Here is a 15,343-nt window from a genome sequence, read left to right on the forward strand (position 1 = left end):
CGAAACTGAAGAGAACATGGAAATTGCTGATATCCCGTCTTATGCCCAAATGGTTGGGCGTCGTCGACACTCCAGTGTGTCCAGTCAATCCAGTGTTGATTATATAATGAGGAATGCTGAATGTCTTACTGACGCAGAGAAGGATTCTATCCATCCGCTGAACATTTTGCCCGAGCGACCATGTACGGCACATTTTTCTCTTTCCGACAAGGACACTTCTTTATCCCAAGTGTTTGCCGATCTAAAGAACTGTGGTATCCGTGCTGCTGCGGTCAGATGTCTCCAACGCAATCCTAATGGCTTTGTTTCCGTGACGTTTTCCACCAGTGAGTACCGTGATCTCTTCCTTCGTAAATCTTCTTTTATCCGTCGTCATCGTAATTCATCTTCTACGTGTACCTTTGTTGTTGTGTATGATACTCCCTTCGAGCTTTCTGATGAAGCACTGGCCCATCGTCTCAGCCGCTATGGATCTGTCCTCGGCTTCCGCAGATGTAATCTACAGGGCTACGAGGGCATCAAGAATGGAACACGCGTTGCTAGAATGGAGCTATCTGAGTCGATTCCGTCCTTCCTACGCTTCGGCAGGAAGCTTCTTAGAGTCAAACACGAGGGACAGGTTCCTACTTGCAGAAAGTGCCATCTTCCTGATCATGTCGCAAAGGTGTGCCGTAACGTGATATGCTTTAACTGTGACCAACTGGGTCACACCTTCAGCGACTGTAAAGAAGAAATCAAGTGTAGTATTTGCAAAGAGGACGGCCACTACGCCATTGATTGTAAATTATCTTGGTGGCGGCGCCCTGAAAAAGTTGACACTGGTGATAATGATGCTGCTCCTGCTCCCCTTCCAGAGTCTCGACCGTCACAGTCTCCCCCGCAGCCTCCTCCTGATGAGCCTTCTTCCGATGGCCCGTCTTCTTCAATTCCTTTAAAGCAGTCTTTACCTGATATTCCTCCTTCACAGCCTCCTACGCAGTCTTCTCCTGATGTACTACCTCCTACACCTTCTTGTGTTCCCGTCTCATCGCAATCATCACTGTCGCCATCTTCTGGTCAACCTTCATCACTGTCCCAGAACACCCCAAAGCAGCCCTCCACACAACCCTCGCAGTCTTCCCAGTCTACACAGTTCTCTCAGTCATCACAAACTACGCAATCGTCTCAGTCCCTCCTTTCGCCTGTTGAATCGTCGTCCCTGTCTCCTCCTTTGTCCCAAGAGCCTTCTCTTCCGTCGAGCATCATTTCTGGCTCTCCTACTTTGTCTGATCTACAGCTTGTCGCTGCAGCTGATTGGCAACGTTCTACTGCTTCTGATCAAGCTATTGCTGCGATGGAGATTCCTGAGGATCCTGGCCCTACAGTTCCGCTGCGTTCATCACAGATTCCTATCCGTCCTCAACCTCTTCGAGTTGCACCGAAACGCAAGCCTGCCAGGCTAGACTTCACAGATGCTCCACCTGCGCGTAAATCAACGTCACCTATGCCGGTCAGTTCTAGTAAAAAGACTAAGAACCCTCACCCTTCATGACTTCCAAAATTCTTTCCTTAAATTCTCGTGGTTTCAGTAAGCTTTTCCAAGATTATCTCATATATAGTCTTCGTACCTCCTATGACGTTTTCTGTTTTCAGGAAACGAAGATTACTGATCCTGAGGTTTTCCGCGTTTTCTCTTGTGCTTGGCGTGGACCTTGTTTTTGGTCCCCTGCTGTAGGCAAACAAGGTGGTGTCCTTACTTGCCTTTCTGAATCTTTTTCCGGCAACGTCAGTTGCTGGAAAAGAGACACGTCGGGGAGGGTTGTTAGTCTTTTGTTAAAACTTGACGACCTAAGGATTAATTTAATTAACATTTATGCTCCCACCAACTTGGCCGAAAAGAAAGTGTTTTTCAGAAGTTTGCATGAATACTTTTTATCTTCTGATGTCTTAATAATTGCTGGTGATTATAATTGTTACGATCACAACCTTGATAAATTTGGCGGCAACTTTGTGCCTGCTAAGTGCCTTACTGATTTGCGTTCAGCCTTTTCTTTAATTGATGTCTGGCGCAAGCTACATCCGAGAGTGTGCCAGTGCACATGGTTTAATTCGGATTTTTCAATTGGTTCGCGTTTAGATAAGTTTTTTGTTTCTAAGAACTTCATGCCTTCTGTTGTTTCTTGTGAAATCAACCCTTGTGTTTTTTCCGACCATGATTTTGTTTGTCTTTCCTTCCAGCCCACTGGGAATAACCTCCGTGGTCCTGGCATTTGGAAGTTTAATAATTCACTTTTGAATGATGATGTGTTTTGCGACTATATTTCGAATTGTATCAATCATTTAGCCAATTGCTTGCAACACTTTCCTTCGGTTAAAGTTTGGTGGGACTTTTTTTAAAAACTCTATCCGCTCTGAGATCATTTTCTTTGCCAGGGAAAAGAGCAGGGATCTCTCGCACGAACGTGTTCTTTTAGTTAACCGGATTATTAAGCTAAAACGTCAGCTTACTTCTGGTAATCCTTCAGTTAGTCCTGAAATTTCCGAGCTCGAAAGTAAGCTTAAGGCTCTTACCTTGGAAAAGTTAGACGGTTCTAAAATCCGTTCTAGAGTTCAGTGGCTTGAGGAGGGAGAAAGGCCCACGCGGTTTTTCTTTAAGCTTGAACGTGAACGCTTTGAGCGTAATATTGTTTCTTCTATTCTTAATTCTGATGATGTAGAGTTGTTCACGCGTGAAGAAATTGAACGTGCGCTTGTGCGCTTCTATTCAGATCTTTTCACTGATGAGCCTATTGACGCGTTTTTTAAACAGCGTTGTTTAGAATCTGTTGAAAAGTCCCTTTCTCCTCCTCAACGCGCTTCGTGCGAGGGATCCTTGTCGCTTGACGAATTAACGAACTCTGTTAAGAGTCTTAATACCGGGAAGTCACCGGGATCTGACGGACTATCAGTTGAATTTTATCTTCATTTTTGGGAGACTTTGGGTCCCCTTTTACTCCGTGTTTCTAACCAGTGTTTCTCCGATGGCGAGCTTTGCGGCTCGATGAAAGGTAGCGTCACCCGGCTTATTTTTAAGAAACGTGGTGATATTAAGCACTTAAAAAACTGGCGGCCCATCTCTCTTTTGAATGTGGATTATAAGATTATTTCTAAAGCAATGACTTCTCGTCTTTCCAAGGTTCTTGAATATATTGTCCACCCTGATCAGACTTGCTCCGTTCCTGGCCGAAGTATTTTTTCTAATGTTACTCTTTTGCGTGATGTTTTGGACTACATTCAACGGACGGATGAATCCGCAATCTTAGTCAGCCTTGACCAAGAGAAAGCCTTTGACCGTGTCAACCGTTCCTTTCTCCTGCATCTTCTCCAGGTTTATGGTTTTGGACCTGAGTTTTGCCGGTGGATCTCAACATTTTACAATGGTGCCTTTATGCAGATTATCTTAAACGGTTGGCTATCTCAGAGGATTTCTCTTGCGCGTGGGGTGCGACAGGGGGACCCTTTGTCTCCCTTACTTTATGTCCTTTGTGTTGAGGTATTAGCGTCCCTCATTCGCCGTTGTCCAGGGGTTGAGGGGTTCCTCCTCCCTGGTGCCAGAGGGCGGCAAGCACGTGTTCGCTTGTATGCCGATGACACTACGACTGTACTCAAGGATCTTCGATCCTTGTCTAAGCTTTTCAGCTGTGTTAATGTCTATGAAAGGGGTACCGGTGCCAAACTGAATCGCTCCAAAACTGAAGCAATGTGGCTGGGGGCCTGGAGGTTTCGTTCTGATGAACCTTTGGGCGTCACCTGGGTTAAGAAAATGAAAATCTTGGGGGTAGTGTTTGGCACCATCCCTACAGAGCACTTTAATTGGCAGCCTAAACTTGAGAAACTGGAGAAATCCCTCAATCTCTGGAAGTCGAGATCCCTATCCCTTCCCGGTAAGGCCCTAATTATCAATACACTTGGTTTGAGCAAGCTGCTTTACCTTGCTAGAGTTCTTACTCTCCCAAAATGGGTCATTGCGCAGGTTAATGCCTTGATCTGGCCCTTCTTATGGGGCTCAAAAATGGAGACGGTGAGTCGTAACACTTGCTTTTTGAAATTGAAATTTGGGGGTGTCAATCTTGACAATCTTGTCTTAAAGGCCCAGGCTTTGAGATTGGCGGGGATGGCCTCCGTGCTTAATTCCCCTGATGATTCTAGTTTTTTTCTATGTAAATACTTTTTGGGGCGTCGCTTGTCCTCCCTGTGTTCCGAATGGTCTTCCTTACGGGATAACTCCTCTCCCAGTGCTTCTTCTCCAACTCCCTTTTACGAGGCCTGTCTTGATACTCTATCCAGGGTGGGAGACAGTGCCCTAGTTTGTAAAACCTTGTATCATAAGCTACTTTCAATCAACTCATCCCCGCCAATCTTGCCGCGTCAATGGTCCCAGGTCATTGGGCCAGGGTTCTCCCTCGATGGTCATTGGTCTCTCGTCCGGGACCCCTTCACTGAGAACTATAAGAACGATGTCTTTTGGCTTATTATCCTCCGCGGCGTCAAGGTGCGTGATTCCCTTTTCAATTGGGGTTGTATCTCATCTGGTCGCTGTGCCTCTTGTCCGCGACGAGAGACCATTGACCATTGCTTTTTAAATTGTCTAAGGGTCAAAAGAGTCTGGCTACACTTTGTGCCAGTTCTCTCCCTGTTGCTTGGTAGGCAGTTTGTTGCAAACCTTTTAACGGTTTTTTTCTTCCGCTGGCCCTCTCTTAGTGCTAAGAGGGCTCGGCTCGCGCGCCATTTGACGAAATCCATTCTTTATGGCATTTGGACCTTTCGAAACAGGGCCACTTTCTGCAACGGCAAAGAAGACCATCGTGCCATCATCCGTTATGTTTCCTATGATCTTAAGCAGAGAGTCTTCTTGGATTATAACTCTCTTTCTGAATCTCGCTTTCATGATGTTTGGGTCTTGGACGGTTTTTGTGCCATGGCGAACGGATTTCCTCATATCAATATTTAGAAGTACATCTGGGTCATGGATTCCATTTGTCCGTGCGAGGTTCGCGGTGTCCACAATCCGGGGATCTCTGCAGGGAATTTGCTCTGCTCATGGACTCTGCTGTTAGGGCCCCAGGCCCTTGTGGCTAGCTGCCTACTCCGGCTCTTAGTTTCTAGTGACTTTCTTGTGCTTTTTAATTTGTAAATGGCGTGTGTTTTTATTGTGAATAAAGGCTGTTTTCATGAAAAAAAAAAAAAAAGTACTGTCTGCATTACAAAGCTTTCGCTTTCATGTCCAAATTGAGCACTCTACTGGGATGAGTAATTGCCGCTGGCAATTGCGCATGCTCACTAGCTCGCTAGTTTGAGCACTCTGGCATGGCTTAGATGTACCACATGTGTGGTACATTTGGGGTGGCTTTATGAGCTTAACCTCCATCTCAGACATCTGCTTTGCACTGATGAGGCCCAGGCCTTTTGTCAGTTTATAGTTGGGCTAACCCAGGGCGAAGCCCTATCAGTCTGTTTTTTCGTTCTCGCTTTCGCTTGCGGTATCGATGCTTTGGCCTTTGGCTCAGCAGTGTTATGTCAATTGCTGATGTTGATCCCCAGCATAGCTGGGCTGATGATGTTTCAGACATGTCTGTCGTGTCTTTGGATGGTCCTCCGTCTTATGCCCGGATGGCCCGACCTGGCAGCCGTCCAAGAGTGTTGAGTCAGTCTATGGAGGATGATTACATTATGAAAAATGAAGCCCGTCTTTCGGATTCCGAAAAGGATCGGATCCACCCGCTGAATATTCTTCCTGAGCGCCCTTGTACGGCTCACTTTGTCCTTCCTACTGAAGATGCGCCTTTGTCTCAAGTCTTCACAGATTTTAAGAATTGCGGCATTCGTGCAGCTGGTGTTGGGTGTTTGCAGTGCAGTCCTAATGGTTTTGTATCAGTAACGTTTTCTACGTCCGAGTACCGTGATTGTTTTCTTCGCCAGTCCTCGTTCATCTCTCGTCGTGCTCGTCGTAATTCTTCGTCATTCACTTTCGTGGTAATCTACGACGCACCTTATGAACTTCTGGATGAAGCCCTTTCTCATCGTCTTAGCCACTATGGCTCTGTTCATGGAATTCGTCTGTGTGGCCTCCAGGGCTATGATGGCATCCAAAGTGGTACACGTGTGGCTAGAATGGAGTTGTCCGAGTCAATTCCTTCGTTCATGCGTTTTGGTAGGAAGCTCCTTAGGATTAAACACGAAGTTCAGATCCCCACCTGCCGTAAGTGTCATTTGCCAGACCATGTTGCCAGAGCGTGTCCTAATGTCGTTTGTTTTAACTGTGACCAGCTTGGTCACACCTTCAGTGACTGTACAGAAGACATTAAATGCAGCATCTGTAAGGAGGATGGTCATTATGCCATTGATTGTCGCATGTCCTGGTGGCGTCGCCCTGCCTTGGCTGACATTGACGTTCCTGCAACTCCTGTGTCTCATCCTTCGCATCCTTCTACTGATGTGCCTCCTGCCGTTTCTCCACCTCCTTCGGATGTTCATGAACGCCCTCCGCCTGTTCCCTCGCCTCAGCCTTTGTCCGATGATTCTTCATCTCAACCGCCTTCTGATGTTCTGCCTTCTTCTGTCCCACTTTCTGCGCCTCCCTTGCAGTCATCATTATCGCCATCCCCGTCGTCTTCGCCTTCTTCTGGTGTGTCGGCTCCTCAGGATTCTTCGTCTCCTTTGCATTCTACGCAGTCTACTCAAGATTCCTCTCAGCAGTCTGCAGACCCTTCACAGCTCTCGCAGTCTCAATCGCTCTTCGAGTCTCCTGAGCCTCCCTCTGACCCTCTTCCGGTTCCTTCCCCTCCATCAAGCGTTATTACTGGCACGCCCACTGTATCTGATTTGCAACTTGCCGCTGAAGTTCCCTCACAATCTCCTCCTACTGTCTCAGATGAAGCCTTGGCTGCTATGGAAATTTCTGAAGTTAGTTCTGTTGTTTCGCCTCCTCCCTCTCAGAATTCTGTTCGTGCTTTTGTTTCGCGTGTGGCGCCCAAGCGTAAGCCTGCTAGGTTGGACCCTGCTGATGGTCCTCCTCCACGTAAGTCTACTACACCCTTGCCGGCTAGCTCTGGTAGGAAGACGAATAACCCTCACACTTCATGAACTTTCAAATTGTTTCCTTAAACTCTAGGGGATTCAGTAAACGTTTTCAGAAATATCTTATTGATAATCTTCATGCTTCGTACGATGTTTTTTGTTTTCAAGAAACGTTTATTACTGGTCCTGAAGTATTTTGTGCTTTTTCTAAAGCCTGGCGTGGGCCTTGTTTCTGGTCTCCCGCTGTTGGAAAACGAGCCGGCGTTTTAACTTGCTTTTCTGATTCCTTTTCGGGTATAATTAGGAATTGGAAAAGAGATGTATCTGGTAGGGTTATTAGTCTTGTTTTTGAGCTTGATGGTTTTAAGATTAATTTAATTAATATTTACGCGCCTACTAATCCGACTGAAAGGAAAGTGTTTTTTGATAATTTGCAGGAGTATTTTTTGCCTTCTGACGCCGTTATTATCGCTGGAGATTACAATTGCTATGATCACCATCTTGACAAGTTTGGTGGGAACTTTGTTCCTGCTAAATATCTTTCTGTTTTTCGTTCGACTTTTTCTTTGTCAGATGCCTGGCGTAAGTTTCATCCAAGGCTGCGTCAGTGCACTTGGTTTAATTCTGATTTTTCTATCGGGTCCCGGCTTGATAAGTTTTTTGTTTCTCAGAGATTTATGTCTGCGGTTAATTCCTGCGAAATTAAACCTTGCCCTTTTTCCGATCATGATTTTGTCTATCTTTCTATCCAGTCCTCTGGGAATAATTCCTGTGGTCTGGGTTGTTGGAAATTCAACAACTCGCTTTTAAATGATAGCGCGTTTTAAGAATATATTACAACTTGCATTGATGATCTTTCTGGTTGTCTGCAGCACTTTCCTTCAGTCAAGTCGTGGTGGGATTTCTTTAAGCATTCTATTCGTTCACAAATTACATATTTTTCTAAGAATAAGCGCAGGGAGCTCTCGCACGAGCGCGTTCTTTTGGTTAATCGCATCATTGATCTTAAGCTTAAATTAACTTCTGGTGATTTGTCGGTTAGCTCTGAAATTTCCGAGCTCGAAAGTGAACTGAAGGCCCTCACCTTGAAAGAGTTGGATGGCTCCAAGGTTCGCTTCAGAGTTCAGTGGCTTGAAGAGGGAGAAAGGCCTACTCGTTATTTTTTTAAACTTGAGCGTGAGCGCTTTGAGCGTAATATTCTTACTTCTATTCTAGATTGTAACGATGTCGAGGTTTTTACACGTAAAGAAATCGAGCGTGCACACGTGCAGTTTTATTCAAGTCTCTTTTCTAATGAACTTATTGATCTTCCTTCACAACAACGTTGTTTAGATTCCGTGGAAAAATTCCTTTCTCCTTCTCAAAGTATCCGCCAGAAGTCTTAATACCGGAAAGTCACCCGGATCTGATGGGCTGTCGGTGGAATTTTATTGACATTTTTGGGAGTCTTTGGGTCCCCTTTTGCTTTGTGTTGCTAATAGATGTTTTGCTGACGGCGAATTATGTCCCTCAATGAAGGGCAGTGTCACCCGCTTGATTTTTAAGAAGCGTGGTGACGTCAAGCATTTAAAGAATTGGCGGCCCATCTCTCTTTTGAATGTAGATTACAAGATAATTTCTAAAGCGATTACTTTGCGCCTCTCTAAAGTCCTTGAGCACATTATTCACCCGGACCAGACCTGTTCTGTTCCAGGTCGAGGCATTTTTTCAAATGTTACCCTTTTGCGCGATGTCCTTGACTACATTCAACGGACTGATGAGTCTGCCATTTTGATAAGTCTTGACCAGGAGAAAGCATTTGATCGAGTCAATCGTTCTTTTCTTCTAAAGCTCCTTCAGGTTTATGGTTTCGGTCCTGATTTTTGTCGATGGATTTCCACCTTTTACAACGGCGCATTCATGCAAATTACTCTGAACGGTTGGCTCACTGATGTTATTTCCCTTGAGCGTGGGGTGCGTCAGGGGGACCCTCTGTCTCCCTTGCTTTATGTTCTTTGCGTGGAGGTCTTGGCCTTCCTTATCCGCAGCTCTCCTGGGATTGAGGGGTTTCTCCTTCCTGGTGCAAGAGGACTGCAGGCACGTGTTCGCCTGTATGCTGATGACACCACGGCGATCCTCAGAAATCTTCGATCCTTGACCAACCTTTTTGATGGCGTCACCGTTTATGAAAATGGTTCTGGCGCCAAGCTTAATCGTAGTAAAACTGAAGCAATGTGGTTAGGGGCTTGGAGAAGTCGTTCTGATGAGCCGCTTGGCCTCACTTGGGTTAAGAAAATGAGGATCCTTGGTGTCATCTTCGGCACTATCCCTACCGAACATTTGAATTGGCAGCCCAAGCTTGAGAAATTGGAGAAATCCCTCAATCTCTGGAAATCTAGGTCCTTGTCCTTGCCTGGCAAGGCTCTTATTATTAATATGCTTGGCTTAAGTAAGCTGGTTTACCTGGCCAGAGTTCTCACTCTGCCAGCTTGGGTCACTGCACGTGTTAATGCTTTGATTTGGCCCTTCCTCTGGGGTTCAAAGATGGAAACGGTCAGCCGTAATACCTTCTTTTTGAAACCGAAGGATGGGGGTATTAATGTCATTAGCCTCCCCTTAAAGGCCCAGGCCTTAAGACTGGCGGGGATGGCTTATGTTCTCAATTCTCCCGAGGATTCTAGCTTTTTTATGCTTAAGTACTTTGTTGGTCGCCGTTTATCTTGTCTGCGTACCGAATGGTTTTCTTTGCGTGATAATTCTGCTCCTAGCGCTGTCTTCCCGACTCCTTTTTACGAGGCTTGTTTGGATACCTTGTCAAGGGTGGGTGACAGCGCTCTAGTTTCTAAGGTTCTCTATAAGAAACTCTTGTCCGTTGAGTCATCCCCGCCAATCCTACATCGACAGTGGTCTCTTGTTATCGGGCCAGGGTTTTCTCTCGATGGTCACTGGTCTCTCGTCCGGGATCCTTTTACAGAGAATTTTAAGAATGATGTTATTTGGTTAATTATCCTTCGTGGCGTCAAGGTGCGCGATTCTCTCTTTAACTGGGGTGTTATCTCTTCTAGTCAGTGCGCCTCTTGTCCCCGACGTGAGACCATTGACCATTGCTTTTTAAACTGCGGTAGGGTCAAGAGGGTCTGGTCGCATTTTGCACCTGCCCTCTCCCTGGTGCTTGGTTCCCAGTTTGCTATAAGTCTTTTAACCGTGTTTTTCTTTCGCTGGTCCTCTGTTTGTTCTAAGAGGGCCCGCACTGCACGCCACTTGGTGAAATCCATACTCTACGGCATTTGGATCTTTCGGAATAGGGCCACCTTTCAAAACAGAAGAGAAGACCATTGAGCAATTATCTGTTATGTCCGTAATGATTTAAAACAGAGGGTCTTCCTGGATTCTAAACGCCTTTCTCAATCTCGCTTTCGCGATCTTTGGCTTCTGGACGGTTTTTGTGCCGTGGAGAATGGACTTCCCCGAGTTATAATCTAGTTGTACATTTAAATACTTGTAGCCTTTTGTCCGTGCGCTGTTCGCGGTGTCCGCTATCAGGGGCTCTCCTTAGGGAATTTGCGTTGCTCATGGACTCTACCGTTAGGGCCCCACGCTCTGGCGGCTAGCTGCTTACTCCGGCTTTTGGTTTCAATCGGTTTTTCTGTGCTTCCTCTTCTTTAGTGGCGTGTGTTTGTAAATAGCTGGTTTTAGTTTTTATTTGGAATAAAGGTTGTCTTTCACGAAAAAAAAAAAAAAATGTAGATTACAAGATAATTTCTAAAGCGATTACTTTGCGCCTCTCTAAAGTCCTTGAGCACATTATTCACCCGGACCAGACCTGTTCTGTTCCAGGCCGAGGCATTTTTTCAAATGTTACCCTTTTGCGCGATGTCCTTGACTACATTCAACGGACTGATGAGTCTGCCATTTTGATAAGTCTTGACCAGGAGAAAGCATTTGATCGAGTCAATCGTTCTATTCTTCTAAAGCTCCTCAAGGTTTATGGTTTCGGTCCTGATTTTTGTCGATGGATTTCCACCTTTTACAACGGCGCATTCATGCAAATTACTCTGAACGGTTGGCTCACTGATGTTATTTCCCTTGAGCGTGGGGTGCGTCAGGGGGACCCTCTGTCTCCCTTGCTTTATGTTCTTTGCGTGGAGGTCTTGGCCTTCCTTATCCGCAGCTCTCCTGGGATTGAGGGGTTTCTCCTTCCTGGTGCAAGAGGACTGCAGGCGCGTGTTCGCCTGTATGCTGATGACATCACGGCGATCCTCAGAAATCTTCGATCCTTGAGCAACCTTTTTGATTGCGTCACCGTTTATGAAATTGGTTTTGGCGCCAAGCTTAATCGTAGTAAAGCTGAAGCAATGTGGTTAGGGGCTTGGAGAAGTCGTTCTGATGAGCCACTTGGCCTCACTTGGGTTAAGAAAATGAGGATCCTTGGTGTCATCTTCGGCACTATCCCTACCGAACATTTGAATTGGCAGCCCAAGCTTGAGAAATTGGAGAAATCCCTCAATCTCTGGAAATCTAGGTCCTTGTCCTTGCCTGGCAAGGCTCTTATTATTAATATGCTTGGCTTAAGTAAGCTGGTTTACCTGGCCAGAGTTCTCACTCTGCCAGCTTGGGTCACTGCACGTGTTAATGCTTTGATTTGGCCCTTCCTCTGGGGTTCAAAGATGGAAACGGTCAGCCGTAATACCTTCTTTTTGAAACCGAAGGATGGGGGTATTAATGTCATTAGCCGCCCCTTAAAGGCCCAGGCCTTAAGACTGGCGGGGATGGCTTATGTTCTCAATTCTCCCGAGGATTCTAGCTTTTTTATGCTTAAGTACTTTGTTGGTCGCCGTTTATCTTGTCTGCGTACCGAATGGTTTTCTTTGCGGGATAATTCTGCTCCTAGCGCTGTCTTCCCGACTCCTTTTTACGAGGCTTGTTTGGATACCATGTCAAGGGTGGGTGACAGCGCTCTAGTTTCTAAGGTTCTCTATAAGAAACTCTTGTCCGTTGAGTCATCCCCGCCAATCCTACATCGACAGTGGTCTCTTGTTATCGGGCCAGGGTTTTCTCTCGATGGTCACTGGTCCCTCGTCCGGGATCCTTTTACAGAGAATTTTAAGAATGATGTAATTTGGTTAAATATCCTTCGTGGCTTCAAGGTGCGCGATTCTCTCTTTAATTGGGGTGTTATCTCTTCTAGTCAGTGCGCCTCTTTTCCCCGACGTGAGACCATTGACCATTGCTTTTTAAACTGCGGTAGGGACAAGAGGGTCTGGTCGCATTTTGCACCTGCCCTCTCCCTGGTGCTTGGTTCCCAGTTTGCAATAAGTCTTTTAACCGTGTTTTTCTTTCGCTGGTCCTCTGTTTGTTCTAAGAGGGCCCGCATTGCACGCCACTTGGTGAAATCCATACTCTACGGCATTTGGATCTTTCGGAATAGGGCCACCTTTCAAAACAGAAGAGAAGACCATTGAGCAATTATCTGTTATGTCCGTAATGATTTAAAACAGAGGGTCTTCCTGGATTCTAAACGCCTTTCTCAATCTCGCTTTCGCGATCTTTGGCTTCTGGACGGTTTTTGTGCCGTGGAGAATGGACTTCCCCGAGTTATAATCTAGTTGTACATTTAAATCCTTGTAGCCTTTTGTCCGTGCGCTGTTCGCGGTGTCCGCTATCAGGGGCTCTGCTTAGGGAATTTGCGCTGTTCATGGACTCTACCGTTAGGGCCCCGCGCTCTGGCGGCTAGCTGCTTACTCCGGCTTTTGGTTTCAATCGGTTTTTTTGTGCTTCCTCTTCTTTAGTGGCGTGTGTTTGTAAATAGCTGGTTTTAGTTTTTATTTGGAGTAAAGGTTGTCTGTCACGAAAAAAAAGAAAAAGTACTGTCTGCAGTTAGTTATATATAGATATATATACATTTATTTATTTATTTATTTATAGGTAGTATCCAAGAGCTTTCTTCATCTGCTGGAAAGGAAGGGACTAGTCTTAGCTCACAGCAAGAGCAAGATACTAAAGCATGGGCTAAATATAACTTAAATATTAGTACTTAAATATTACTTAATGGTTGGTGAGCGCGTACGATTTTTATTCAGGACCGGACACATAAGGAATCACAAACGAACGAGCGAGACTGTGTTTGAGTATGCGATTCTTCACGACTCTTGAATAAAAATCGTACAAACGAACCAACCATGAAGTATTTTTTTTTAATAGGCCATTTTACAGTTGTTTGCTAAATGACCTAGCCTTTTAATTGCTGCGAGGCTGCCGGTGACCTTGTGTTGGTACAGACCTCACTGCTTTTATCATGTAAATTGCTTTGTTGTAATTCTAATTAGCTTACATTAACATTAGAAAAGCACAAAGGTCTCTATCAAAACAGGGTCACCGTAGCCTCGCTTTCATTCTTCGGCCAGGTAACTTAGCTACCACTGTAAAATGGACTATTATACACGTAATGAGATATTACGCATACGTTAAATATCAATTGCGCAGTGAAATCAAATACAGCACAAGAAGTTGCGAAAGCTTTTCTTCGAGATCTCTTTGTTTGATTTCAAGACCGTTCGTGCTTTTTCAAACTCGATGTTTCTCATGTAGACATAATTCTCTCTCCTTAATTAAATGCTGCTCAAAACTGGCCATCATGCACGCAATGAAATGCGTTCATAACCTTCGTTGTTCTTGTGCTTAAGGGTCATAACGCACTAACTCATCGAGTTGCCGATTTTGTTCGTATGTCTGTGGTGGAAGGTTTAGGTCCGCAATACGTGCGTGTGGTTACTGGTGCATATCTTGAAATGTAGGCTCGATTTTCAATCAAATGCCGAAATACGCGTATCGAACACAAAAGAAAAGAATCATAAATCGAAAGTTTTGACTACCTTTATGGTTCTGTGTTATCCTGAAGCGTGTTGTTGAGAATCCAAAGTTATCTCTTCCATGCTTGGTAATGTAAACAACCTAAAAATAAAGTTCCTTGTTTTGCTAACTCGATCAATCAAATGTCCATAATCACCAGTTGGAGTTTCAGAAAAAGCATACGCGAGGCTAACAATAATGTAATACCAATTTAAAAAAAAAATGGTCAAATGGGATCGATTTTCCGGGGATAAAAATCGCCGGACGGTCAGAGAGAACTTCATACTCGTCTTCCCATTTCATTATTCAATTTTACTCGTTGGTACATACCAACAGATGTATTTTCTCACGTTATGGAGACTGAACAGGAGCGGCCCTAAAATGGAGCCTTGAGGTACGCCATCTGTAACGAGTAGCTGCTCAGAGCGAGATGCGCCTAGTAGTGTTGATTGCATATGATCGGTAGGGTAGCTCTCAAACCGCTTCGACCCATTTTCTTGTCCATTGCTTAAAAAATATGACCAGTAACAAGCAGACTCAAGGTTTCAGAAGAGTGGTACCGGTATTTGCGATTCTCGCTCTGCTGGCAGGTGAGGTTGCCTTGTTGGATCAGAAAATCATTAAATTGATTCAAAGCAATCTTCTCGGTCACTTTGGAATGTATGGGAAGTAACGAGATCGGACGGTTATTAGGAATCTCGTTATCTCCATCCTTAGGATGCGGCACCACCTCTGACTTCTTCAGGGGCCATTGGATATCCGGAGCTGGCAAACGAAAGGTTTGACAGCTTTGGTTAAGATTGGTAATGCGTGGGGCAAACAGCCCTTGATCACAAATAAGGGCTTTCTCTCACGACCTGGGGCTTTAGTTGAATGCATCACCTTTTGCACGTGCTCACTAGTTACTGCTTTAAATTCAAAAAGCTGGTCAGGGATCTGTGATGGGCAAAAATTAAAAGGGGAGGAACGGTTTGATAAGCCGTGCGACCGGGCAAGCTCTGCAAAATCACGAGCTGCTTTATCTCCCACTAATATAAAAAGTAAGTGTACCTGTGTCTTTGGTGAAGCTCGCGCGATCTGTCTTATTTGGAAGAGCGCTGCGAATGGTTTTTCAAATTGCTTCGCAGTTGTTCTTATTTTTACGAATTTCCTTGTTATGATATTCCCGTTCTAACTCTCGTAACGCCACTTTCACCCAATTTCGCAGCTCCCTAAGAGCTCTCCAGTGCTCCTTGGTCCCAGTCTTACGTGCTCTTTGGTGCAGATAATCCCTTTCTTTCATCAAATCCCATATATCCTCCTTGATAAATGGATTTGGTTTGTGTCATACTTTCACTGTTCTAACAGGGGCATGGTTTTCCGAGCAAGCCAAAATCAAGTCATTGAATGCGTCGAGCCTATCATCAAAATGAATCTCTGAGGTTGACAGTATCCCACGGGATATGGGCGATATCAGTTGGAAACTGGTCAGCCTTCTGGT

Source organism: Montipora foliosa, unplaced genomic scaffold (assembly GCF_036669935.1).
Source record: "Montipora foliosa isolate CH-2021 unplaced genomic scaffold, ASM3666993v2 scaffold_474, whole genome shotgun sequence".
In the NCBI taxonomy this organism is placed as follows: domain Eukaryota; kingdom Metazoa; phylum Cnidaria; class Anthozoa; order Scleractinia; family Acroporidae; genus Montipora; species Montipora foliosa.